Source organism: Pongo abelii, chromosome 1, assembly GCF_028885655.2.
Source record: "Pongo abelii isolate AG06213 chromosome 1, NHGRI_mPonAbe1-v2.0_pri, whole genome shotgun sequence".
In the NCBI taxonomy this organism is placed as follows: Eukaryota; Metazoa; Chordata; class Mammalia; order Primates; family Hominidae; genus Pongo; species Pongo abelii.
In genome coordinates this window covers 1,725,775-1,753,036 of record NC_071985.2, presented here as the reverse complement: position 1 = coordinate 1,753,036, position 27,262 = coordinate 1,725,775, and the positions used below count along the sequence as shown (strand labels likewise).

The 27,262-nt window shown below is 37.6% G+C and overlaps 1 pseudogene; it reads left to right on the top strand.

The window, feature by feature from the left end:
- The first annotated feature begins 293 nt into the window (after positions 1–293).
- LOC100432177 (zinc finger protein 668-like) lies at positions 294–2,119 on the top strand (annotated as a pseudogene).
- Positions 2,120–27,262: the final 25,143 nt, after the last annotated feature.

Here is a 27,262-nt window from a genome sequence, read left to right as displayed (position 1 = left end):
TGCTTTGTATAAGAGTACTTTACACACCACAGTAACAGTGTTAACAATATTCTGTGTTTTTCTATGTACCTACTATTACCAGTGAGTTTTGGACCTTCAGGTGATTGCTTACTGTTCATTAACTTTCTTTTCTTTCTAGTTTAAGTACTCCCTTTAGCATTTCCTGTAGGAGAGGTCTTATGATAAAATTTCTCCCCCGCTGACCTCTGGTCCCTCTTTGGCAGGGTCCGGGCTCCGCTGGTGCGAGAAGCCGACTCCGACGCCACCGAGCCAGCCCAAGTCGCATCAGAGAAACCCTGTTCACCAAGGCCATGGAAGTGGAGGCTGCAGAGGCTGGGTCTCCAGCCCCCGGCTACAAGCGCTCTGGCCGCGCTACAAGTGGTGTCCTGTACCAAGACATTTCCAAACTCGCCCAGAGCAGCGCATCACGCTGCCACACATGGGCCGGCAGACTGCTCTGAGGAGGTGGACGAGGTGAAGCGAAAGCCGGAGACAGAAGCCAAGGCAGAGGAAGCCAGTGGGGACAAGCTGTCAGGCTCCTCGGGTAAGCCTAGGCCCTCTGCGTGCCCGCTGTGCCCCAAGGCCTAGAAGAGGGCACCCGAGCTGCGCAGCCACGGGCGCAGCCACACGGGGGAGAAGCCCTTTCCGTGCCCCGAGTGGGGCCGCCGCTTCCTGTAGCCCGTGTGCCTGCGCGTGCACCTGGCCTCGCACGCCGGTAAGCTGCCCTTACGCGCCTTCACTGCCCCAAGGCCTATGGCGCGCTCTCCAAGCTCAAGATCCACCAGCTCGGCCACACGGGCGAACGGGCCCTACGCCTGCGCCGACTGCGGCAAGTGCTTCGCCGACCCTTCAGTGTCCGCAAGCACCGGCGCACTCACGCTGGCCTGCGGCCCTACAGCGGCGAGCGCTGCGGCAAAGCCTACGCGGAGCTCGAGGACCTCCGTAGCCATGAGCGGTTCCACACCGGCGAGCGCCACTTCCTCTGCTCGGAGTGCGGGAAGACCTTCTTCCGCTCGTCCTAGTTCACGTGCCACCAGCGCATCCACGCGGCACAGACGCCCTATCGCTGCCCGGCCTGCGGCAAGGGCTTCAGGCAGCTCATCCTGCCAGAGCCACGAGTGCACGCACTCGGGGGTGAAGCCCTTCCTTTGCTCGCGGTGCGCCTACATGTTCTCCAACCCCTCGAGCTTCCGGCGCCACCAGCACGCGCACGACGGGGTGAAGCCCTACCCCTGTGAGAAAGGTGGCAGGACTTCCGGCAGCCGGCTGACCTGGCCAGGCACCGCCACGTGCACACAGGCGACCGGCCGTTCGAGTGTCTGCAGTGTGACGAGACGTTCCTGGCGTCCTGGGATCTCAAGCAGCCCTTCCGAGGCGAGGAGTGCGGGCGAGCCTTCCCCGAGCCTGCCAGCCTCACGAAGCACAGCTGGGTGCACTTGGGGGAGCGCCCCTTCCCCTGTAACGCGTGCAGGCAATCCTTTGTGGTGTCGTCCAGCCTGCCGAAGCAAGAGCGGACCCATCAAAAGCAGCGAGGCCCCGGGGGCGCCCCCTGCACAGGAGCTGGTGGTGGGGTTGGCGCTGCCTGTGGGCGTGGCAGGCGAGGGCTCAGCCGCCTCAGCAGCAGGGGCGGGGCTAGGGGACCCTCCAGCAGGACTGCTAGGGCTGCCCCCGGAGTCAGGTGGTGTGATGGCCAGACAATGGCAGGTGATGGGCATGACGGTGGAGCACGTGGAATGCCAAGATGCTGGCGTCCGAGAGGCTCCTGGTCCCTTGGAAGGGACAGGTGAGGTGGGGGGTAAGGAGGTTGACGAGAAAACCTCCCAGTTGGTGTGCTGAGAGTTCAAGGAGACTTTCACAATGACGCTGCTGCATCGGCATGAGCGCTCAACACCCGGAGCTCCGGTCCTTCCCCTGCACCCAGCGCGGCAAGAGCTTCTCTGACCGGGCTGCGCTGCACAAACACAGATGCACTCATATCTCATTGTGCACCTACACCTGCCCCAAGGCCTTCTTGAGTGCTAGCGACCTGCGGAAGCACGAACGCACCCACTCTGTGCCCATGGGGACCCCCACGCCCCTGGCGGCTTTGCTGGGAATGCCCGAAGAGGGGCCGGCCTGAAGCCCATGTCCCCCCAGGAGCACACTCCGGGAGCCCAGCCCCCATCAGGGGCTTCCAGTACTTCCTTTTGCCTGGCTCGCTCTTTAGACTCCAGATCACTACCCCTCACCAACTAGTTCACCTGTCGCCCAGCTAAGAGAGCTGGGACAGTGGAGGCTGGCAGCAGTTGAGATGTGACTGTCTAGGAGTAACATTCATTAAAGCTTTGATTTTGGCACCAAAAAAAAAAAGTAAATAAAATTTCTCAGTTTTTGTTTGTCTGGTAAAGTTTTTATTTCTCCTTTATGCTTAAATAATACTTTTGCTGGATATACTATTCCAGTGTAAAAGTTTTTTTCTTTCAGCACCCTAAATATATCATACCACTTTCTCCTGGCCTGTAAGGTTGCCACTGAAAAGTCTGCTGCCAGATGTATTAGAGCTCCATTGTATCTTACTTGTTTCTTTTCTCTTGCTGCTTTTAGGATTCTTTCTTTATCCCTGATCTTTGGGAATTTGATTATTAAATGCCTTGAGGTAGTCTTCTTTAGGTTAAATGTGCTTGATTTTTCTCTTTCTTATACTTGCATATTAATGTCTTTCTCTAGGTTTGGGAAGTTCTCTGATATTATCCCTTTTAATACACTTTCTACCCCTAACTCTTTGTCTACCTCCCTTTTAAGGCCAATAACTTTTAGAATTGCCCTTTGGAAGCTATTTTCTAGAATTTGTCAGTGTGCTTCACTGTTTTTATTCATTTTTCTTGTCTCCTCTGACTGTGTGTTTTCAAGTAGCCTTCTTCAAGCTCATTAACTTTTTTTCTGCTTAATGAATCCTGCTATTAACAGACTCTGATGTATTTTTCAGTATGGCAACTGCATTTTTCAGCTCCAGAATTTCTGCTTGATTCTTTTTAAATATTCCAATTTCTTTGTTATAATCATCTGATAAGATTCTGAATTTCTTCTCTGCATTATCTTTAATTTCTTCGACTTTCCTGAAAACAGCTATTTCAAATTCTCTGTCTAAAAGGTCACATATCTCCATTTCTCTAGGATTGGTCCTTGGTGCCTTATTTAGTTCATTTGATGAGGTTATGTTTTTATGGATCATCTTGTTACTTGTAGATTTTCATCTGTGTCTGAGAGTTGGGTCCAGTTTTTTTTTTTTCTGCTATAACAAGACAACAATTAGTTCATTTTTTCACAATTGCTGCACTCTCCCTCAGCACACAGAAATGCTTTTCACACCTTGCCATTGCTGTTCAGGGATGCAGCAGTGGTGGCATTGGTGATTCAAGGCTTTTTTTTTTAAAACTGTTTAATACCTCTTTCCATGATATAAAGTTTAAACCAGGTACTTTGAGTGCTAACTTTATTTTGGTTCCTTTGATGATGTATTTTTGGTGTAGACAGTTGTTAAATTGGTGTCTTTGTTGGGGGGATAATCCGTGGAACCTTCTATTCTGCCATCTTGCTCTGCCTCTTCCCCTATCAACATATTTTTAAACAGAAATCTTGAAGATCAGGAGAGGTGGAATGATATATTCAAAGCACTGAAAGAAAAAAAAAACCCTGTTAAACAAGAGTACCTTATACAGTCAGCCTGCTTTTCAGAAATGAGAGAAAAATAAAGACTTTCTCAGACAAACAAAAGCTGAGTAAATTCATTACCACTAGATGAGCCTTAAAAAAAATGAAAAAAGAATGTTCTTCAAGCTGAAAGAAAAGGATGCTTACTAGAAAAATGAAAACGGATGAAAGTATAAAACTCACTGGATAAGAAAGTACATAGACAAACCCAGAATATGCTAGCACTGCGATGATAGTGTATAAGTCAGTTATATAAATGTGTGAATGTTAAAGGAGAAAAATATTTAAAATAATGTAGTTATTCTTATAATAATTTTTAAAGAAAAAAATTACTTAAAATGCTATAAATTGCAGCATAAAAAACTGGGCATAATGTGTACAGTTTTTGTATGTGATGAAAGTTAGGTTGTTATCAAGTTATGTGTTATATTTTATTTGGTAACCACCAAATAAAAAACTATAGTAGATACACAAAAGACAAAAAGAAAGCATTCAAAGCATACCACTACAAAAAATCCTTAGGCTACAAAAAAAGGGAGTAAGAATAAAAAACAAAGAATCTACAAAACAACCAGAAAATAATTTAAAAATTGGCAGAAGTAAAACCATCCTATTAATGATTACTTTGAAATTAAGTGGAGTATATTGGTAGAAATGTAAATTAGTTCAGCCACTGTGAAAAGCCATTTAGACATTTCTCAAAGAACTTAAAACAGAACTACCATTCTACCCAGCAATCCTATTACTGGGTATATATACAAAGGAAAATAAGTCATTCAACCAAAAAGACAGACACAATGCTACGTTCCTCACAGCACTACTCACCATAGCAATGACATGGAATCAACCTAGATGTACATCAGTGGTGGACTGGATAAAGAAAATGTGGGACATACACACCATGGAATACTACACAGCCATAAAGAATGAAATGATGTCTTTTGCAGCAACATGGATGCATCTGGAGGCCATTATGCAGGAACAGAAAACCAAATATAGCATATTCTCACTTATAAGTGGGAGCTAAACATTGGGTACACATGACATAAAGATTGCAACAATAGACATCAGGGACTACTAGAGGCGGGAGAGAGAGGGAAGGACAACAGTTGAAAAACTGCTGAGTACTATGCTCATTACCTGGGTGATGGGATTAATTTTGCCCCAAACCTCAGCATCATGCAATATACCCCTACAACAAACCTGCACATGTACCTCCTGAATCTAAAATCAAAGTTGAAATTATTTTTTTAAAGATGGCAAAAAATAAATTCTAGAAGCCACTGCTGGTTAACTTGTGAGTACATAATACATGCCTGTTGCTGCTGGGAGTAAACTGTACCAAAGGGAAAACAAAATTAAGTAATTGGATAAAATTCTTCAATCAAGAGGCATAGAGTGGCTGAATAAATAACAAAACAATATCCAAATATATGGTACTTCAAAGAGACTCACTTCATCTTTAAGGGTACACATAGACTAAAAGTGAAGGAATGGAAAAAGATATTCCATGCAAATGGAAACCAAAAGAGAGTGGAGATGCTGTACTTATATCAGACAAAATAGACTTGATGTCAAAAACTGTAAAAAGAGACAAGATTATTATATAATAATACAAAGGTCAATTCATCAAGAGGATATAACAATTGAAAATATATGTGTACCCTATATCAGAACACATAAATATATAAAGGAAATATTAAGATCTAAGGGAAAGACAGACTGAAATTCAATAATAGTAGGGAACCTGAATACCCTACTTTCAACAATAAACAAATCATTCAGTGAGAAAATCTATAAGTAAACACTGGATTTGAACTATACTTTAGCAAAAAAAAAGGCCTAACAGACATATACAAAACATTCCATCCAACAGAAGCAAAATACACATTATTCTCAAGCACATGCAGAACATTCTCTAGGAAAAAATTTTATGTTAGACCACAAAAGAAGTCTCAACAAATTTAAGAAGATAAACATCATTATCATGTATCTTATTTTACCACAATGGTATGAAACTAGAAATCTATAACAGAAGGAATCCTGAAAAATTCACAAACTTGAAAAGTAAACAACACAGTTCTGAACAACCAATAGGTCAAATAATTAAAAGGGAAATTCAAAAACCTTATGAGACAAATGAAAATTGACACACAATATGCCAAAACTTATGGGATGCAACGAAAGCATTTCTACAAGGTTAGTTTATAGTAATAAACACCTTCATCAAAAAGGAAGAAATAGGCTGGGTATGGTGGCTTATGCCTGTAATCTTAACACTTTGGGAGGCTGAGGTGGGCAGATCACTTGAGGTCAGGAATTCGAGACCAGCCTGGCCAACATGGTAAAACCTGTCTCTACTAAAATTACAAAAAATTAGCTGGGTGTGGTGGTGGGCGCCTATAATCCCAGCGACTCGGGAGTCTGAGGCAGGAGAATCGCTGGAACCTGGGAGGCTGAGGTTGCAGTGAGCCAACATTGTGCCACTGCACTCCAGCCTGGGCAACAGAGAGAGACACGTCTCAAAAAAAAAAAAAAAAGAAAGAAAGAAATATCATAATAAACAACCTTACATTACACTTTAACATACTAGAAAAAGAACAAACAAAACCCAATGTTACGGATGAAAAAATAACAATAATTAGGGCATAAATAGACACAAAACAATAGAAAAAATTAAATAAACTGAATTGTTTCTTTGGAAAGATAAAATGGAAAGTTCTTGAGATAAACTAGGAAGAAATAGAAAAGCTCCAAAATGAATAAAATCAGAAATGAAGGCATAGACAGTACAACTAATACCACAAAAATACGAAGCAGTGTAAGAGACTGCTATGAGCGATTATACATCAATGAATTGGATAACCTAGAATAAATGAATAAATTTCTAGAAAGATTTAACCTATAAAGACTGACTCTTTTTTAAAATAATTTCAATTTTGATTTTAGATTTGGGGGTACATGTGCAAGTCTGTTACATGGGTATATTGCATGATGCTGCAGTTTGCAGTACAATCAATCCCATCATGGGTGATAAGCATAGTACCCCGTAGTTAGTTTTTCATTCCTTGTCCTTCTCTCTCTCCACTCCGCTTAAGTAGTTCCCAGTGTCTATTGTTACTGTCTTTATGCCCATGCATACCCAGTGTTTAGCTCCCACTTATAAGTGAGAATATGCAGTATTTGATGTTCTGCTCTGCATTCCCTTAGGATAATGACCTCCAGCTGCATCCATGTTGCTGCAAAGGACATAATTTTAATACTTTTATGGCTTTGTAGTATTCCATGGTATATATGTACCACATTTTCTTTATCCAATCCACCACTGATGTACATCTAGGTTGATTCCATGTCTTTGCTATGGTGAGTAGTGCAGTGAGGATTGTTCGTAGTTCGTATGTTTTTGGTCGAATGACTTATTTTCCTTTGGATATATAACCAGTAATAAGATTGCTGGGTTGAGTGGTAGTTATGTTTTAAGTTCTTTGAGAAATGTCTAAACTGCTTTTCACAGTGGCTGAACTGATTTACATTCCCACCACCAGCGTATAAACAGTGTCTTTCCTGTGCAGCCTCACCAGCCTCTGTTGTTTTTTGGCTTTTAAATAGTAGCCATTCTGACTGGTGCAAGATGGTATCTTATTGTAGCTTGGTTTGCATTTCTCTGATAATCAGTGATGCTGAGTATTTTTTATGTTTGTTGGTCGCTTGTATGTTTTCTTTTGAAAAGTGTGTGTTCATGTCTTTTGCCCAGTTTTTAATGAGGTCATTTGTTTTTTGCAAAGTGTGTGTTCATGTCTTTTGTCCAGTTTTTAATGAGGTCATTTGTTTTTTGCTTGTTGAATTAGGTTCTTTATAGATTCTGGATGTTAAACCTTTGTCAGATGCATAGTTTGCAAATATTTTCTCTTATTTTGTAGGTTGTCTGCTTACTCTGTTGATAGCTTCTTTCACTATGCAGAAAATCTTTGTTTAGTTATACCCCACTTGTCAATTTTTGCTTTTCTTGCAATTGTTTTTGAGAACTTAAGGACTGAATCTAGAAGAAAATCTGAACAAACTAATAATGAGTAAGGAGGTTAAATCGGTGCTAAAAAATCTCTCATCAAAAATGGCCAGAACGGGTGGCCTTACCACCAATTCTACCCAACTTTAAAGAACTAACATCAACTGTTCCCAAACTTTCCCAACAAGTTAAAGAGCAAAAAATGCTTGAAACTCATATTATGAGGCCAACATTACCTGGATATCAAAGCCCAAGACATTATAATAAATAAAATTAGAGTTCAATATCCCTGGTTGACATAAATTAAAAATTCCCAGCAATATACTAGCAAATCAAATTTGACAACACATTAGACTAATCATTCACCTTAATCAAGTGGGATACAGGGGTTGTTCAACAAACACATATCAATAGAAGTGACACATTCCATTAAAAGAATAAAGGGCAAAAATTATAGATCATCTCAGTAGCTTCTAAACTGCATTTGACAAAATTCAATATTCTTTTATGATTAAAAACTCTCAAGTTATAATTTCTCCTGTTACTGATTTCTAGTTTCATACCATTGTGGTTGGAAAAGATAGTTGATATAATTTTGATCTTCTTAAATTTGTGAGAACTTGTTTTGTGGCCTAGCATGTGAGCTATCCTGGACAATGTTTTATGTGCACTTAGAAAAGTTGTTTATTCTGTTACTATTGACAGAATATTCTATATATGTATGTTAGGTCCTTTTGGTCTAAAATGTAGTCCAAGTCCATTGTTTTCTTACTGATTTTCTGACTGGATGATCTGTGTATTATTGAAAGTGAGGTGTGGAGGTTCACTAATATTATTGTTTCACTCTGTCTCCCTTCATGTCTGTTAATGTTCACCTTATATATTTGTGTTCTAATATTGGGTGCATATATATTTACAACTGTATCCTGTTGATAAATGGACCCTTTTATCACTACATAATTATCTTTATTTTCTGTTTTTACAGTTTTTAACCTAAAGTCTATTTTGTCTAAAATAAGTATTTTCACTCTTTGGTTTCCATTTTATGACATATCTTTTCCATTCCTTCCCTTTCAGTTTCTGAGTGTCCTTTAAGGTGAATTGAGTCTCTTGTAAGCAGAATATAGTAAGATCTTGGTTTTAAAGTTGTTCATTTAGTTACTCTGTGCTTTTTGATTGATGAATTTAATTCATTTACTTTAACATGATTACTGGAAGATAAGGATTTCCTAGTGCAATTTGGTTAATCATTTTCTGAGCTTTTTGTAGCTCTTTATTTTTTCTCTTTCTCTTGCTTTCTTCTGTTCTGGTTTGATGGCTTTTGTATTGGTATGCTTTGGATCTTTTTCTTTTTCTTTTATTTATGTTCTTGGGTACATGTGCAGGTTTGTTACCTAGGTAAACTTGTGTCATGGGGGTTTGTTGTACAGATTATTTGAGCATGCAGGTATTAAACCTAATACTCATTAGTTATTTTTCCTGATCCTCCCACTTTCCACCATCCAAAAGGCCCCAGTGTGTGTTGTTCCCCTCCATGTGTCCATGTGTTCTCATCATTTACCTCCCACTTATAAGTGAAAATATACAGTATTTTGTTTTGTGTTCCTGTGTTAGTTTGCTAAGGATAATGGCCTCCAACTCCATCCATGTTCCTGCAAAGAGCATAATCTCATTCTTTTTTATGGCTGCATAGTATTCCATGGTGTACATGTACCACATTTTCTTTATCCAGTCTATCATTGATGAACATTTAGGTTGACTCCACATTTTTGCTATTGTGAATAGTGCTGCATTTGTCTCTATAATAGAATAATTTATATTCCTTTTGGTATATACCCAGTATTAGAATTGCAGGGTCAAATGGCATTTGTCTTTAGGTCTTTAGCTCTTTGAGGAATCACCACAATGTCTTCAGAAATGGGTGAACTAACTTACACTCCCACTAACAGTGTAAAAGCATTCCTTTTTCTCCACAACCTCACCAGAGTCTGTTATTTTTTGACTTTTTAATAGTAGACATTCTGAGTGGTGTTAGATGACATCCTATTCTGGTTTTCATTTGCATTTCTCTGATGATCAGTAATGTTGAGCTTTTTAAAATATATGCTTGTTGGCCACACGTATGTCTTCTTTTAAAAAGTGTCTGTTCATGTCCTTTGCCTACTTTTTAATAGGGTTGTTTTTCCTTGTAAATGTAATTACATTTTTTATAGATGCTGGATATTAGACCTTTGTTGGATGCATAGTTTGCAAAAATTTTCTTCTATTTTGTAGGTTGCCTGTTTACTATGTTGATAGTTTCTTTTGCTGTGCAGAAGCTTTTTAGTTTAATGAGATCCCATTTGTCAATTTTCACTTTTGTTGCTATTGCTTTTGGTGTTTTTCTCATGAAATCTTTGCCTGTACCTGTGTCCTGAATAGTATTGCCTAGGTTGTTGTCCACAGTTTTTATAGTTCTGGCTTTTACATTTAAGGCTTTAACCCATCTTAAGTTAATTTTTGTATATGGTTTAAGGTGAGGGTACAGGTTCAATCTTCTGCAGATGGCTACTCAGTTATCCCAGCACCATTTATTGAATAGGAAATCCTTTCCCTATTGCTTGTTTTTGTCAGGTTTGTCAAAGATCAGATTGCTGTAGGTGTGCGGCCACATTTCTGGGTTCTCTATTCTGTTCCATTGGTCTATGTGTCTGTTTTTGTACCAGTACCATGTTGTTTCAGTAACTGTAGCCCTGCAGTATAAAGTGGGATAGGATAATGCCTCCAGCTTTGTTCTTTTCGCTTAGGATTGCCTTGGCTATTTAGGCTATTTTGTGGTTTTATATAAATGGTAAAAACTGTTTTTTCTAGTTCTTTGAAGAATGTCATTAGTAGTTTAATAAAAGTAGCATTAAATCTATAAAGTGCTTTGGGGTGTATGGCCATCCATGCTCATAGATTCTGCCTGTTCATGAGCATGGAATGTTTTTTCACTTGTTTGTGTCATCTCTGATTTCTTTGAGCAGTGTTTTGTAGTTCTCTTCATAGAGATCTTTCACATTCCTGGTTAGCTGTATTTGTAGGTATTTTATTTTATTTTGGCAATTGTGAATTAGATTGTGTTCCTGATTTGGCTCTCAGTTTGACTGTTTTTGAAGTATAACAATGTTAGTGAATCTTGCACATTGATTTTGTTTTCTGAGACTTTGCTGAAGCTGTTTATCAGCTAAAGGAGGTTTGGAGCTGAGAATATGGGGTTTTCTAGATACAGGATTATGTCACCTGCAAAAAAGATAATTTGACTTTCTCTCTTCCTATTTAAACGCATTTTATTCCTTTCCTTTGCCTGATTGCACTGGCAGGGAATTTCTTACTATGTTGAATAGGAGTGGTGAGAGAGGGCATTCTTGTCTTGTGCTGGTTTTCTAAGGAAATGCTTCCAGCTTTTGCACATTTAGTATAATGTTGGCTGCGGGTTTTTCATAGATGGCTCTTATCATTTTGAGGTATGTTCCTTCAATACGTAGTTTATTGACAGTTTTTAACATGAAGGGTGTTGAATTTTATCAAAAGCCTTTTCTGCATCTATTGAGATAATCTTGAAGATTTTGTCCTTAGTCTTGTTTATGCAGTGAATCATATTTATTTGTTGACATATGTAGAACCAACCTTAAATCCCAGGAATAAAGCTGACTTGATCATGGTGAATAAGCTTTTTGATGTGCTGCTGGATTTGGTTTGCCAGTATTTTGTTGAGGATTTTTGCATTGATGTTCGTCAAAGATATTGGCCTGAAGTTTTCTTTTTTTGTTGTATCTCTGCCAGGTTTGGGTATCAGGATGATGCTGACCTCACAGAATGAGTTACAAAGGAGTCACTCTTTTTCAATTTTTAGTAATAGTTTCAGTAGGAATGGTATCAGTTCTTTGTACATCTGGTAACATTCAGCTGTGAATCCATCTGGTCCTGGGCTTTTATTGGTTGGTAGGCTATTTATTACTGATTCAATTTCAGAATTCATTATTGGTTTAGGGATTCAATTTCCTCTTGGTTCAGTCCTGGATGTATGTGTCTAAGAATTTATCCATTTCTTCTAAATTTTCTAGTATATGTGCAGAGAAGTGTTTTTAATATGGTTGTTTGTATTTCTGTAGGGTCAGTGGTAATATTCCCCTTATCATTTCTGATTCTGTTCATTGGAATTTTCTCTTTTTTATTCTTTATTATTCTAGCTAGTGGTCTATTTTTTTTCCAGAAAACCAGCTCCTGAATTTATTAATCTTTTGAATGGTTTTTCATGTCAAATCTCCTTCAGTTCAGCCCTGATTTCAGTTATTTCTTGTCCTCTGCTAGCTTTGGGGTTTGTTTGCTCTTGGTTCTCTAATTCTTTTAGTTGTGATGTTAGGCTGATAACTTGAGATAATTCCAGCTTTTTGATGACTTGTTTTGCAGCCTATCATGTGATCTATCTTGGAGAATGTTCTGTGTGCTGATTAATAGAATGTATATTTTACAGTTGTCGGGTAGAATGTTCTGTAAATATCTGTTAAGTCCATTTGTTGTAGAGTATAGTTTAAGTTGTTTCTTTGTTGACTTCCTGCCTTGATGATCTGTCTAGTGCTGTCAGTGAAGTATTGAAATGTCCCTCACTATTATCATGTTGCTGTTTATCTCATTTCTTAGGTCTAGTAGTAATTGTTTTATAAATTTGGGAGCTCCAGTGTTGGGTTCATATATATTTAGAATTGTAATATTTTCCTGTTGGACTAGTCCTTTTACCATTATATAATGTCTTTCTTTGTCTTTTTAAACTGTTGTTGCTTTAAAGACTGTTTTGTCTGATATGAGAATAACTACTCCTGCTCCCTTTTGGTGTCCATTTGCATGGGATATTTTTTTCACAACTAGACCTTAAGTTTATGTGAGTCCTTATGTGTTAGGTAAGTTTCTTGAAGACAGCAGATAGTTGGCTGGTGAATTCTTATCCATTCTGCCATTCTGTATCTTTTAGTGGAGCATCTAGGTCATTTACATTTAATGTTTGTATTGAGATGTGAGGTACTAAACTATTCATTGTGCAATTTCTTGCCTGAATACCTTGTGTTTATTTCATTGTGTTATTGTTTTATAGGCCCAGTGAGAATTATGCTTTAAGGTGGTTCTATTTTGGTGTATTTTAGGTTTTCTTTAAAGATTTAGAACCCCTTTTAGCAGTTCTTGTAGTGCTGACTTAGTAGTGGTGAATTCTGTCCGCATTTGTTTATCTGAAAGAGACTTTATCTTTTCTTCATTTTTAAAGCTTAGTTTCACTGGATACAAAATTTTTGGCTGGTATTTATTTTGTTTAAGGAGGCTAAAGATAAGACTCCTTTTTTTTCTAGCTCGTAGGGTTTCTGCTGAGAAATCTGCTATTAATCTGATAGGTTTTCCTTTATATATTACCTGATGCTTTTGCCTCACAGCTCTTAAGATTCTTTCCTTCATCTTGGCTTTAGATAAACCTCATGACTATGTGCCTAGGTGATGATCTTTTAGTGATGAATTTCCTAGATATTCTTTGAGGTTCTTGTATTAGGATGTGTAGATCTCTAGCAAGATCTGGGAAATATTTCTCAATTATTTCCACAAATAAGTTTTTAAAACTTTTAGATTTATCTTCTTCCTTAGGAACACCAATCATTCTTAGGTTTAGACATTTAACATAGTCTCAAATTTCTGGAGGCTTTGTTCATTTTTTCTTTGTTCTTTTTTCTTTGCCTTTGTCAGACTGGGTTAATTCAAAAGCCTTGTCTTTGAGCTCTGAAGTTCTTTCTTCTACTTGTTTCTTTCTTCTACTCTCTTTTTTAAATTTTTATTTATATATTTTTTATTTTATTCTTGAACCTTTAAATCTACTATTAAAACTTCTTGTTAAAGCGCCTGTGCCTTGCAGCTCTTTCTTCTGTTTTTATTTTACTAGAACCCTGTTTGTGTGATAGTAAGGTGTTGGAGAGGGGAAATGCATTCTACACAGGTTGAGTACCTTTAATCCAAACATTCAAAATACCCCAAAATTCAAAAATACTCCAAAATGCCCGAAGAAGCATTTTGGATTTCGTATTTCTGAATTATAAATGTTCAAACAGGCTAAATATCTAAAAATATTTGAAAATTTGAAAAAAATCTAAAATCTGAAACACTTCTCATCCCAAGCATTTTACATAAATTGACCTATAATATTATATTTAAGTCTGAGATTTGTATGCGACCTGTGTCCCAGCACTATGACATTCATGTGCGCGTCTTAGCTTTACTCTTACACCATGCTACATGGGCTGGAATTTTTTTCATCGGCCTTCTTCTCTTTCAGATAAGGCTTTAGTAAGTTCATCTTTTCTACACAGAAGGCTTTTGGTATAAAGAATATTCAGGGCTTATTTAAAAATGATTATATTTCACCTCCCTGTGCCAGAAATATCAGAATATTTTTCTTCACTCCTCACTATGAGAACATGGAAGGATTCCAAGAGGTAAAATTCACACATTCCCAAGACTGTGACTTCTACTAGTTTTTCACTGCCATCCTACCCCATACTCAACCTCCAAAATTTATTTAAATTGCCCTTGGGGTGTTTCACCAGTTTATGGCTCCAGTGACTTCTGTTTCAGTTAAGCATAACATCCCTCTCACTATCTGCATTCACCTCTCTCCAGATATTGGGTTGTTGAAATGCCCCACAATTTCAATTCTCTGATTGATCAAACAATTTATTAATTTTCTATTTGTCCTATTTTTCTTTTGATAACGTCCAAGTTTTTTACATGTTAAAGTTGAAACTGAAAGTTGCATCTACTTCACTTCTTAAATGCTCTGTGGTGCTTTAAAAATGTTGTGAATGTTATTTGCAATGTTTGTGCTTTTTAGGTTTTTAAAGTTTGGAAAGTATTATTTAATAAAACCTATCCACAAGTTTCTCACAGGGTTAGCTTAAAACTTTCAAAGATAATGATAGATTTATTTGTTTTTTCATTTTTATCTGTGATGATAAAATTTATTTTGAGATTGTATTGGCACATGTGTGAAGGTATGGAGGCCTTATCTTTATAATTCTCTCTCTTACTCTCTCTCTAAATATGTGTATGTTTTAATATATCTATATATTATATATATTTTGTATATATTTTATATACAAAAGAGAGAGGAAAATGGAATATCTTTTTCACTGTCATAATTTTATTTAAATTTTAATTACACCGACATCAAGACTGTTACCACAGGTTTTTAAGTCAATATTTGCATGGGATATAGTCTCATTATACTATTTCAAACCTTATGTGTCTTTTTTTATTTTCCACATATCTCTGATATATTTTCACAATTTTCTATCCAAAATATAAACTACTCTCTTTAATTCACAATTGTGAGATATTTTATTTACTGAAACATTATATTAAAACTAGTATCTGTCAATTGTTTTATAGTATCAATTTTGTGTACTTTCTTTTTATATTTTTAGCTTCTTTTTCTTAGGAGCTTAAAACAATAAACATTTATTATCTTAAACCTTCTAATGGTCAACAATTTAGAAGTTGCATAACAGGACTCTTCTGACTCAAAGAGTCTCATGAAGCTGTAGCCAATACTATTAAAGTTTAAATATTAACTTTGTATTACATGGTATTACAGATACTTAGATACTTTTGTTAGGTATAATAAGGTAATAATGTTTTGGTAGAAGAATGTGTTTATTCTGAATGGATATATGTTGAAGTTATTTTTTTGAGACAGGGCCTCACTCTGTCACCCAGGCTGAAGTGTGATCATGACTCACTGCAACCTTGACCTCCTGGGCTTAAGCAATTCTCCCACCTCAGTCTCCTATGTAGCCGAGACTATGGGCATGCACCACCATGCTTAGCTAATTTTTTTTTTTTTTGTAAAGATGGGGTCTTACTATGTTGCCCATGCTGCAAGGTGAAATACTTATATTAAAATATTATTATATCTGTACTTTAAAATCGCTTTTATTTACCTATTATTAATTTTCTATTATCCATATTCATCAATATCTATCTAGTTATCTGTGGATGAAAAATAAATGTAAATGCTATTACTTATTGAATCTAAGTTTGAGTTAATGAGTATTCAATATACATATTTTTTCAATTTTCTATGTTTGCAAATATTCATATTATAACAATCAATAGAGGCTCTTGAGAGGGAAGATGACAGAGTGGAATGCTCCAGGAACATCATTTATCTACCTAGACAACAATTGTCCCGGTAGAATTCATGTGAAGTAGCTATATTCAAATTTTGGCATCTATTTGATATTTTGGCATTGAAAGGAAAGTTTGGCTGGCAAATCATGAGTGGTTTTTGTCAAATTCTGCCTTTGGTGTCATGGTGGCTGTCCATCCCCTACTCCCCAGAAAAATAGTGATAAACTGTGCCCATATTCCTTGTGTGCCTTGCTGGAGCAAGCGAGGGCAACAGGGATCTTGTCTTCCAAGTATTGGGACTCTATGTTCTGATTGCTTATTGTTGCTTTTGACCACTGGGGTGCACATGTGTTTCAACTTTTGTTTCAACCACCACCAGATGAAATGACTTCCAGGGAATTTAAAGGAGCTCTCTCTATATATATTTTCTATTTTTCCCCTTTGGGTAGCCAGATTTTAAGAGTTAAGACAGTCAAAAGCAACCAAATATACAGAGAAATTAAGAAAACCACTGTGCATGACCAGGGAAGAAAATACTTAGAAAAGGCATGAGAATACTTTAAGCTTTTACCTCAAGCCAATCACTAGCAGACAGACACTCCCCAACAATCAAAACGCAAACAAAGAAAAAACTAGCAAATCCTGGAGAGGGGAAAGATGTGACTTCCAGAATTATTTCAATATAAGATTCAAATGTTCAGTTTTCAACAAAAAGACAGCAGAGTATGGCCCATTCAGAGGAACAAAATAAATCAATAAAGACCATCTCTGAGGAAGCCTATATGTCAAGCTTACTAGAAAATTGTCTTAAAGACACACAAAGAGCTAAAGAAAGACACATCACATACAAAATTAATGTATAAACAAAATGATAATATTAACAAAGATGTAGAGTAGAAATTATTTTAAAAGGAACTAAATATAAGTTCTGGTGCTGAAAAGCACAATAAGAAATGAGAGAGTCACTAGACCTGCACAAAATAAAATTTGAGAAGGCAGAAAAATTAACAAACTTGAGGAGAGAAAAATTAAAATTACCAAGTCTAAAGAAAAAAAAGAATAAGGAAGTGTGACAAAGCACAACAAACTGGTAAGACACAATCCAGCTGACCAACATATACATTTTTGGTCTCAGAAAGAAAATAAGCTGAGTGTGGTGCCCCATGCCTATAATCCCAACACTGAGAGACTGAGGCAGGAGGATTGCTAGAGTCCAGGAGTTCAAGACTAGCCTAGGTAACAAGATAAGACTTTGTCTCTATATGATAATTAATTAATTAAAGAAAATAGATAAAGGAGGAGAAAGAATATTTGAAGAAACAGTGACTGAAAATGATTTCAAGTTTAACAAAAGGCATAAATCTACATATCCAAGAAGTTCAACAATCTCTAAGTAGGATAAATTCAAGAACTGTTGAAAGACAAAGACAAAGACAGAATCTTGAAAGGAGAAAGACAAAAGTGACTCATCATGTACAAGGGATTCTCAATCAGACTATCAGTTGATTTCTTATAAGAAACCTTGGAAATAAGAAGGCAAAGGGTTGATATATCCCAAGTGTTGGGGAAAAAACTGTCAACTGAAAATTCTATATCTTTCAAAAATGAGGGAGAGGTTAAGATGTTACCAGATAGACAAAAGCTAATGAAGTTTAATGCAACTAGGTCTGCTATGCAACAAAATCTAAAGAGAGTCCTTCAGGAGGGTGGAGCAAGATGGTCAAATAGAAACCTACACAATTCATCCCACCACCCCCTCCGTAATATCAAATTTTAACAACTACTATACACAAAAAAGCACCACCATAAGAACCAAAAATAAGGTGAGCAATCACAGTACCCGGTTTTAACTTTATGTTCCTGAAAGAGGCATTCAAGAAGCTAGGAGAGACAGTCTTAAATCACCAATGCCACTTCTCCCCATCCCCTACCCATGCAGTGCACAGAGAGAAAGTCACTTGGCTGAGGGAGAATGCACTGACTAGGGACTTTACCTTAAACTTAGTGCTGCCCTGTCACAGCAGACAGTAAAGCCATGATGAGCTCAGCCAGTGCCCACCCACAGAGAGAGCATCTGGACTAAACCTACACAGAGGGGAATCACCCATCCCAGATGTCAGAACTTGAGTTTCTCTGCAGGCCTCACCACTGTAGGCCAAAGTGCTCTGGGGTTCTAGAAAAATCTTGAAAGGCAGTCTAGGACACAAGGACCACAATATGTGGGCAAGTCCTAGTGCTTGGCTGGGCTTAGAGCCAGTGCATGTGTCACCCCTCCCTCGGCCCAAGGCAGCACAGCTGGCAACAATAAAAGTGACTCCTTTCTTCTGTTTGAGTAGAGTGAGGAGTAAATAGAACTTTGTCTTGCATGCTGGATACCAGTTCAGCCACAGTAAGATAGGGCAGTGGGCAGGGTTGTAAGGCCCCCATTTCAGGCCCTAGTTCACAAACATTTCTGGACATGCCTTGGGTCAAAATGGAACCCACTGCTTTGAAGGGAAGGACCCAGTCCTGGCAGGACTTATCACTGGATGAATAAAGGGCTCTTGGGCCCTGAATAACCAATATTGATACTCAGGTAGTACACCATGGGCCTTGGGATCTGAGACATGCTGTGTTCAGGTACAATCCAGCACATTTCAAGCTGTAGTGGTTATGGTGAAAGGTTCCTTCTGTTTGAGAAAAATCTGAGGAAAAAGTAAAGGAATTTTCTTGACATCTTTGATACCAGCTTGGCCGCAGTGAGGTAGAACGTCCAGCACACATGTGAGGTCCCTGAGTCCAGGCCTAGGCCCTTGAACAGCACTTTCCAAACCTAAAGAAAGACATCAATACTCAAGTGCAAGAATAACTATAACTAGAAGAGTATAACTGATTTTTTGTAACAGAAAGGATAAATGTTTGAGGGCATGGATGTCTTCTTTATCATGGTATGATTATTATGCATTGCATGCCTGTATCAGAGTATTGCATATACTCCATAAATATATACCCTCGTATGTATCCATAAAAGTTAAAAATTAAAAATTCTTTAAATAAAATAAAGGGAGTCCTTCAGGTTGAAATGAAGAGATAGTAGACAGTAACTCAAACCTGTATAAATAAAGATCTCTTATCAAGGTAAATACATGGACAATAACAAAAGATCATTTTGTTGTAATTTTGGTTTGTAACTCCACTGTTTATTTTCTACAATGATTTAAATGACAAATGCATAAAAAACTAATTATTAAGATGTCTATTATTTTAAAAAGTGCTTACTTATAAGGATGTGGAAAAATTGGAGTGCTTATGAACTGCTGATGAAAATGTAAAATAGTGCAGCCACTATGGAAAACAATATGACAGTTTCTCAAAAAAAAAAAAAAAACCAGAATTAGTTTATAATCCACAAATTTCACTTTTAGGTATATATCCAAAATAATTGAAAATGGGATTTGAACAGATATTTGTACATCAATCTCCATACTAGCATTATCCATAATAATCAAAAGGTACAAATGACCCAAATGTTCATCAATGGATAAATGGAAAATCAAAATGTAGTATGTACATGAAATGGAATATTACACAGCCATACAAATGAAATTTTGATATACGCTGAAACATGAACAGACCTTGAAAACATGTTAAGTGAAATAAATCAGACACAGAAGGATGAGTATTATATGATTTATATGATTCCACTTATGTGGGTATCTAGAATAGGCAAGTTCTTAGATACAGAAAGAATAGAGGTTACCAGGAGCTTAGGGAAAGATGAATGGGGAGCTGTTTTTTAATGAGCACAGAATTTATGTTGGGAATAATAAAACATTGTGAGTAGATAATCATAGTAGTTACATAACTATGAATTCATTTAATGTCACTGAATTATAGATTCACAAACGGGTAAAATTCTAAGCATTATGCTATATATTTTACACAATTAAAAATTAATGGAACCAACTTCAGATTTCACAAGATCTCTGTAATTCAAGGTCTCCTGGGGGCCTGCATGAGTGTTGAGAAATGACCACTCACTAGGTGTGGTGTCATACGCTCTCTTTCTCCAGCATGCTTCTTCCACTGCCATGAGACTCCCAGATGGCTATGGTGATGTACACTGCCACACTTAGGCTCTCACTTTTCTATTATAGTTTCAGGACTTACATACAGTTCCTTTCCCCTGACATTTTGTTTGAACACTGGAATCTAATTTTTAAAACTTACAATAGCCAGGAGAATGCTTTTTTTTTTTTTAATGTGAATTTTCAGTAAGAAAAAACTGGTGTTTAACATACTTGTCTATCAACTCCTTGCTTAGTGAAAGCTATAGCGACAGAGGCCCTCATCAATGGTGTGGCCTGCTTGTTCCAGAGAGTAATATGCACCTTGTCTCAATGAATTGTGGTTGTGTGTTTTGACCAATCTGACGTCTTCCAGAGGTATTGACACTGGGGCTTCCCTTTGTTTCACTTGCCCTGGAACTTCCTCAGGGATGGAAAGGCTTCCCAGGGGGGATTTGTTAAAAGCATTTAAGGCAAATATGCAGACTACAGCTGCCATAGGCAAGTGATAGTGGAGCAAGCAGCAGATAGAGAAAATACCTGAGAAGGAAAAGCCTACCGAAGAGACACATAAGGGAACACAAGCTTTGAAAATCTGTGAATCCTGGGGAATCTAGGCAGCTAGTTGCATCCCAGAGTTAAGTGCACGCTCAGGAGAGACTGAAAAGACCCTGAGCTTTAACCTCTGGCTGACCTTCAGGCTCCATGCATTGAGGAAGTGTAGGACAAGTCAGAGTTGTAAATGTTCTATCTAAGCATGAAAGTGAGAGACAGGACTAGCTGGATTTCCTAGGATGACTAAGAATCCCTAAGCCTAGCTGGGAAGGTGACCGCATCTACCTTTAAACACGGGGCTTGCAACTTAGCTCACACCGACCAATCAGGTAGTAAAGAGCGCTCACTAAAATGCTAATTAGGCAAAAACAGGAGGTAAAGAAATAGCCAATCATCTATCGCCTGAGAGCACAGCGGGAGGGACAATGATCAGGATATAAACCCAGGCATTCCGGCTGTCAATGGCTACCCTCTTTGGGTCCCCTCCCTTTGTATGGGAGCTCTGTTTTCGCTCTATTAAATCTTGCAACTGCACTGTCTTCTGGTCCATGTTGGTTATGGCTCCAGCTGAGCTTTCCCTCGCCATCCACCAGTGCTGTTGGCCGCTGTCGCAGACCCGCCACTGACTTCCATCCCTCCGGATCCAGCAGGGTGTCCACTGTGCTCCTGATCCAGTGAGGCGCCCATTGCAGCTCCCAGGGCTAAAGGCTTGCCACTGTTCCTGCACAGCTGAGTGCCCAGGTTCGTCCTAATCGAGCTGAACAATAGTCACTGGGTTCCATGGTTCTCTTCTGTGACCCACGGCTTCTAATGGAGCTATAATACTCACCGCATGGCTCAAGATTCCATTCCTTGGAATCTGTGAGGCCAAGAATCCCAGGTCAGAGAACACAAGGCTTGCCACCATCTTGGAAGCGGCCTGCCACCATCTTGGAAGCAGCCTGCCACCATCTTGGGAGTTCTGGGAGCAAGGACCACACCCCCCCCCAACAAAAGGAGTGCCCCAAAACAGAACCAGACTGCAAAGACTGGGAGAGAAAGTACTTATTGTTTTTCGTTGTTGTGATTTGTCATGATTTGGTGTGGTTTGTTTGGTTTTGGTTCAGACACTGAACAAAATATTTAGTCTTTCAAAAAATACTTTAGGCCAGGCATGGTGGTTCATGCCTGTAATCCCAACGTTTTGGGTGGCTGAGGCAGGAGGATCATTTAAGCCCAGAATTTCAAGACCAGCCTAGAAAACATAGTGAGACCTCATCTCTGCTAAAAATAAAAATAAAAATAAATTAGCTGGGTGTAGGGGCATGCTCCTGTAGTCCCAATTACATGGGAGGCTGAGGGAAGAGGACTGCCTGAGTCCAGGAGTTCAAGGCTGTAGCGAATTTTGATAGCACCACTGCATTGCAGCCTAGGTGACAAAGCAAGACCCTGTCTCAAAATAATAATAATAATAATAATAATAATAATAATAATAATAATAATGGGTTAGGAGAACAAAATAGCTACATTTCCCCAAAAACAAAGAGTAATCAAAGAGTAGGAATTAGTAAAATAGAAAACAAATAATGTTTTGAAGTCGTTTGAAATAATATTCTCAAGGAAGATGGAACAAATAAAATAAGACATAAATGAAATATAGTAAAACATCTATAAGTAACACAGATCTTCTGAAGCATTGAAGTAACTTACTATAAGGAAATATATGCTAATAAATATTAAAATGTAAAGGAAATTTATAAATTGCTAGAAAATACAAATGTCCATATTAATAAATGAAAGATTAGAAAATTTGAATATTTCAATAAATCCCCTTCTGGGTGCTCTGGTTTCAATGTCAATTCAGTCCACAAAGTCTTTGCTTTTAGAATATACACTGTGTGGCAGCTATCAGGGGCAGTACGACACCTTGTTTCCTCTATAACCACTACTTCCTGGACAGTAAAATTCATATCTGAAGGTCTGATTTAATTGAAGTTAAATGTCTTTGGAAGAATGACTTCATACTTGATGCCATATTCTTTATGTTGTTACAATACAGCAGCAAGCAAATGTGGTACCTAGGATTCTAAGGCGGACACCAAGATTCCTGCCCTGTTGTGTATACAGCTTGCATTATCCACTTTCTTGAATGTAGTGTTAACATGATGGAGTATCACTACATTGATTATATTATGTTATACGGCCAAAACAAAAAAGATTTTGAAGATGTAATTAAGGTCCTCAATCAGGTGATTTTGCATTCAGTGAAAGGTAGAGTATCTTGAGTGCACCTGTCATAATGAAGAAAGTTCTTGGCCTCTTGGAGCCAAGAGTAATCCCAGCCAACATCAAACAAGAAAATGGGGGGTTTCTGTCATACAGCCTACTAGGACATGAATGCTGCCAACAACCCATGGGAGCTTGGAAGGGGATCGTTCCCTAGTGGAGCCTCCTGACAACGGTCTAACTGGTCAACACCTTGATTTTAGCCTTGTGAAATGCTCAGCAGAGAACCCAGGTAAAATGTACCAGACTCCTGACCCACAGAAACTGTATCATAATAAATGTATGTTGTTTCAAGCTACTAAAACTTCATGTAGCACATAATGTCTGATTACTCACCATTAGCGATCCTAAGAGTAATAAATATGGGGATTAAATCGATCGTTAGTCTTTCATCTCTGCTGTGATACTTCTAGCATGCAAATATCTTTCTTTTTCTTTAGGTAACACTGAGAATGGACTCATGGATATTTATATGTGCAATGTCACTCAATCAGTTCCAGTTATTATTCATTTTTAAACAGCTTTATTGAGATTGAATTAATGTATCACAGTTTATATATTAAAATAAATGGAGTTTATTTTCTTAGATATGTGCAACCCTCACCACAGTTAATACAGAGCATTTTTACCACCATGAACAGAAGCCCTGTACTTATTAGAGCAATCCCTTCAATACTCCCATCTATCTCAGCTCTGAGCAACCACTGATCTAACTTCTGTCTCTACATTTTTTGGCATTCCTAGACATCTCACATAAACAAAAGCATATACTATGTAGTCTTCTGCGACTGGCTTTTCACAGTTAGCATAATATTCAACAGGTACATCCACATTGCATCATATGTTAGTACTTCATTTTCATTTTATAGATACATCACAAATTGTTTATCCATTCATCTGTGATGAACATTTGGATAATTTCCACTTTTTGGCTATTGTGACTAGGAATGGTACAAACATTCATGCAGAAACTTTTGTCTGAACACTGGTTTTCAGTTCTTTTGTGTATATACCTAGGAGTGGAATTGCTAGATCCTATGATAATTCCATGCTTAATGTATGAGGAAAACCAAACTGTTTTCCACATTGGCTGCACCATTTTACAATCTCACCAGCAATGTAAAAAGGAGTCCAATTTCTCCACATGCTTACCAACATTAGTCATTTCTGGTTTTTCTTATTATAGCAATCATAGTGGTTGTGAAGTGATATCTTGTGGTCTTGAGTTGCATTTCCCAACAGTTAATAATGTTAAGCACTTTTCCATGAGCTTGCTAGCCATTTGCATATTGTATTTGACTATTGCTTTCACATTAATATTTTTCCCAATCCAGGAGCATGAGATATTTTTCCTTTATTTAGATCTTATTTAATTTGTTTCAACAATGTCTTGTGGGTTTTGAACTTAATTTGTTAAATTTATTAGTTTTTTTTCTTTTTTATGCTATTGCAAATGTAATTATATTCCTAATTTCATTTTTGGATTGCTAACTACAAGTGTATAGAAATACAATTAATTTTATTCTATTGATATGGTATATTATATGTTGAATTGCATCCTCTAAAAATTTACATACTGAAGTTCTAACCCCAGTACCTTCGAATAAGTCCTTATTTGAAGATAGCATCTTTACAGAGGTAAGTGACAAACATGAGATCATTAGGAGTTCCCTAATTCAGTATGACTAGTGTCCTTATAAAAAAAAATTTGGACACAGAGATAGACATAAAAAGAAGACAGTGTGGAGACGATGGTCACCTAGAAGCCGGAAAGAAGGCCTAAAACAGATTCTTATTTCCCAGTGTTCAGAAAGACCAATGCTGTTGACACATTGGCCTCCAGAGTAAATTTCTACTGCTTAAGACATCCAGCATGTGGTAGTTTGGGTTTTTCTGTTTGTTTTTGTTTTATGAGACAGGGTCTTACTCTGTTGAGTAGGATGGAGTCTGGTGGCACGATCTCAACTCACTGCAACCTCCACCTCCTGGATTCAAGGGATTCTCCTGCCTCAGCCTCCTGAGTAGCTAGGGTTACAGGCATGCACAACCATGCCCAGCTAACTTTTTTTTTTTTTTTTGGTATTTTTAGTAGAGACGGGGTTTTGCCATGTTGGCCAGGCTGATCTCGAATTCCTGGCCTCAAGTGATCTGCCCGCCTCAGCCTCCCAAAGTGCTGGGATTCCAGGCGTGAGCCACCATTTCAAGCTGCATGTGGTAGTTTGTTAGAGAAGTCATGGAAAACTAACACATGGTATATTACATTAATTGATTTTTGGGTGTTAAAAATATCTTGCACACTTGGGAAATCCTATTTGGCTGGATTCTGTTTGCAAGTATTTTGTGGAAACTTTGTGTATCTATATTCATAAGAGACATTGGCCTGTAGTTTTATTTTACTGTGGTGTCTTTTGTTTGATTTTGGTATGGGTAAAACTGGCCTCATTGAATTAATTTGAAAGTGTGACCTCCTCTTTGATTTTGGGGGGAATATTTGTAAAAAATATTTGTATTAATTCATCTGTAAAGGTTTCTTGTAATTATTCATTTTGATAATAAAATCTCCCCAGATTCACCTTTGGAAGATCTTAATGCTATCTTCTCTGTCTTTTTTATATAATATATTAGTCTTAGAATGCTTTCTTGCTCTCTGACACAAAGTCGCTCTACACATTACCTTCTTAAAGTCAAGCAATCATGGTTAGCTTTAGAGGGGAAATCATATTTAGAAATCAAAATCTGGCTATAAGGCATGCTCATTATTACTGATGCTTTTAGCCATTTCAGAGACTAGAGCTAACATGTATATTTATAAAATTATGATTTTAGATTTCTATTTCTAAATCTGAATGTACCTGAGCTTATTGTCATATTGTCAGAATTTAGTTTTGCTTGTCATGACTGGAAACACATGAATACCCCAGACTTGAAAATTGAAGACTATGACATTCAAAAAGTTTTTCAAGTGAAATGTCCCTGCTTACTTTGCTTTACTCTGTAAGAAAAATAAATGCTTTTTTTTTTTACTTTCAGTACTCCCTCTTTCCCCAAACAACAGTGCATGATTATGCTTTCAGAAGTAACATGAAAATTGCATGTCTAGAGAGAGATAAGTTAATGATGTTCTTTCCATATAACTACAGGGTAGCCCTCCTTTCATGAGAAAAGAGTCACCTGCAAAGCCTTGTTAGGTAAGTGTCACTTTATTTCTCAGACTGAGAAGTTGTGAATAGGAGACAGGAGGAAATGAATTAGGTCTAAGGTCTGGACTTCAGTGATTCACCCTCCACAGCCCACTCAGGCAGACATGGGAGGCAGGATTTTATCTTTAAGGTGTAGAAGAACTTATGAGAATTCTCAGAGTCTAATAAATTAGTGAATTAATTTAAATTCAGTTAGATTAATTAATTCAGAAGATTAAGCCTTTTACATAAAAAGCTTACCTCAGCAAAAATCTTTCCAGAAACCATCAATTTCCATGTTTTTTATAACTTATTTGAGTGAGCATTTTTGTATTATTGTTTTGTGACTTTAAAAACTGAATGTCAGGCTGACTGCAAATTCAACTTGAATTATTTTTTGATACAAAATTTCTAAAATCAGGGTGGAATATGTTTACACTAAATAAATATTGTGTTTCTTTAAAATGTTTATGCATTTACTCCTTCTAAAGGCCTTTATCTTCCTTTATACTCCCTTCTCACTAAGTTCTTTGAAATTTAGGGAATTTTTATTTTATTTGAAATGTCCTAAAGATATCATGTAGAAAAAGAAAAGTAGCAGGATTATTTTAATTTTGTCACATAATAGTGCTTGGTTCTTTTTAATTGCATAGGGTAATACATTTTAACAGATGACTACCTTGTCATCTTTTTAATCACTGTAATTAGACAATGCCTTTTTAATATATCTGACATATATCTGGAACTGTCACCTTTTGCTTGGTGATTTAGTTGATTTTACACTTAGAAATGTGACATATTTTATTAGAAGACAATATAAAGCCTCATTTTTGTATCTTATTAAAAATTCTTTCAGTTTTACTGTTTTAAGTACCTAAAGTCTCAAGATGTGAGTGAGAACATATTTAATAGTAGTCTCAGTTAATTGTATTAATAGATAAGAGTAAATAGTTCAAATGTTTTCTACCTCTTGTTAAAAACACTTTATCAGTAAATTTATAATGCACTTTCTTTCAAAGTCTCAAATTATAATTCACTCATCAAAAATGCAGTTCACAAAAAAAGTCAGATAATTTGCCACAAATGACAATAAATGGTTTACAATATGTCCATCATATTCTGTATAATTAGTTGCTTTCAAAGGATAATAAAATTATAGTAGGACCATAAGTAAGATGAATAAAAGAACAAAGTCAATATGGCAAAGATTTTTCTTTCCTGGCTCCCAGGAAGTGAAGCATAAAATCTCAGGAAATCTGAATACGAGAAAATCTACATTTAAAGCCATGAGTGGATAAAATTTCAGAGCCTCCTTGTACCTGTTAAAAGTGGAAAAAGTC